This window comes from Pongo pygmaeus, chromosome 1 (assembly GCF_028885625.2).
Source record: "Pongo pygmaeus isolate AG05252 chromosome 1, NHGRI_mPonPyg2-v2.0_pri, whole genome shotgun sequence".
NCBI lineage: Eukaryota > Metazoa > Chordata > Mammalia > Primates > Hominidae > Pongo > Pongo pygmaeus.
In genome coordinates this window covers 89,279,509-89,281,842 of record NC_072373.2, presented here as the reverse complement: position 1 = coordinate 89,281,842, position 2,334 = coordinate 89,279,509, and positions in this window count along the sequence as shown.

The window sequence follows — 2,334 nt, the reverse complement described above, 5'->3', positions numbered from 1 at the left end:
GTAGAAATTCAAGCCAGCTGCAGAAATTTGCATAATTAATAAGGAGCCAAATGTTAATCACCAAAACAATGGGGAAAATGTCTCCAGGCCATGTCAGAGACCTTTGAAGCAGCCCTTCCCATCACAGGCCCTAAGGCCTAGGAGGAAACAATGGTTCTGTGGGCACAGCACAGGGCCCCCCTGCCGTGTGTATCCTAGGGACTTGGTGCCCTGCATCCCAGCTACTCGAGCCATGGCTAAAAGCACCTAGGTACAGCACAGGCCATGGCTTCAGATGGTGTAAGCTCCAAGCCTTGGCAGCTTCCACATGGTGTTGAGCCTGCGGGTGCACAGAAGTCGGGAATTGAGGTTTGGGAACCTCCGTCTAGATTTCAGAGGATGTACAAAAACACCTGGATGTCCAGGCAAAAGTTTGCTGCCAGGGTGGGACCCTTATGGAGAAATTCTGTTAGGGCAGTGAGGAAGGGAAATGTGGGGTTGAAGCCCCCACACAGAGTCCTCACTGGTGCACTGACTAGCAGAGCTGTGAGAAGAGAGCCACCATCCTCCAGACCGCAGAATGGTAGATCCACCAACAGCTTTCACTATGCAACTGGAAAACCCACAGGCACTCAATGCCAGCCTGTGAAAACAGCCAGGAGGGAGGCTGTACCCTGTAAAGCCACAAGGGCATAGCTGCCCAAGACCATAGGAACTCACCTTTTGCATCAGCGTGACCTGGATTTGAGACACAAAGTCAAAGGAGATCATTTGGCACTTTTAAGATTTGACTGCCCTGCCAGATTTTGGAATTCAATGGGGCCTTTAGCCCCTTCATTTTAGCCAATTTCTCCCATTTGGAATGGGTGTACCTATCCAATTCCTGTACCTCCATTGTAGCTAGGAAGTAACTAAATTTGTTTTGATTTTACAGGCTCATAGGTGGAAGGGACATGCCTTGTCTCAGATGAGACTTTGGGCTGTGGACTTTTGAGTTAATGCTGAAATGACTTAAGACTTCGGGGGACTGTTGGGAAGGCATGCTAGGTTTTGAAATGTGAAGACATGAGATTTGGAAGGGGTCAGGGGTGGAATGATATGGTTTGGCTGTGTCCCCACCCAAATCTTATCTGAATTGTAGCTCCCATAATTCCTATGTGTTGTGAGAGGGACTCAGTGGGAGATAATTGAATTATTGGGGCAGTTTCTCCCACGCTGTTCTCATGGTAGTGACTATGTCTCACAAGATCTGATGGTTGTATAACGGGAAACCCTGTCACTTTATTCTCATTCTCTCTTGCCCACTACCATGTAAGATGTGCCTTTCACCTTCTGCCACGATTGTGAGGCCTCTCCAGCCAAGTGGAACTGTGAGTCCCTTAAACCTCTTTTTCTTTATAAATTTTTTTTTTTTGAGACAAAGTCTCATCTCTTTCACTCAGGCTGGAGTGCAGTGGTGTGATCTCAGCTCACCTCCACCTCCTGGGTTCAAGCAATTCTCCTGTCTCAGCCTCCCAAGTAGCTGGGATTACAGGCATGCACCACCATGCCCAGCTAATTTTTGTATTTTTAGAAGAGACGGAGCTTTACCATGTTGGCTAGGCTGGTTTCGAACTCCTGACCTCAGGTGATCCACCTGCCTCAGCCTTCCAAAGTGCTAGGATGACAGGCATGAGCCACTGCATCCAGCCTTTCTTTATAAATTATCCAGTCTAGGGTATGTCTTTATCAGCAGAATGAAAATGGACTAATACAATTTTTCTGACAAAATATTTAAGTGCTTATTATTAATAAGCCAATTAATCAGAACTTTTTCATATAAACATCACACACAACACATAAATATATAGACAGAAGAAGATCCAGTAGTTGTAAGATTTTTCATTTGACAGTTTTTAAGATTCTTAATTGGATTACTGGATTCAGGGTGGAGAACTTCGAGGAACAAGGCTAGGAAAACATGCAGTTTCTAGGGCCTAATAAGTAGGCACAGCTGGAAAGCAAACAGATCTCCAAAAACTCAGGGTCCCATTTTTATACCAGATTCTAGATCCCCAAAACAGAAATGCTACAGAACAAGATAGTGCAATGATTTTACTGTACATTTCATTGTAAAGCAACCCAAAGCCAATCAACCCATTTTTGATCAGTCCATCCCCCATGGGAGTCTTATCTCTCAGTGGGGGGTAGGAGGACACCCAACTAGGTGTGGAGCCTAGGACACCAAGCTCCTAGGCTAGTGTATCTGGATATATAGGATATCCAAAAGTACATCCAGTCTTAGATTTTGAGAGGGATGGTATGGTTTGGCCACCTCCCCACCCAAATATCATCTTGAATTCCCACGTGTTGTGG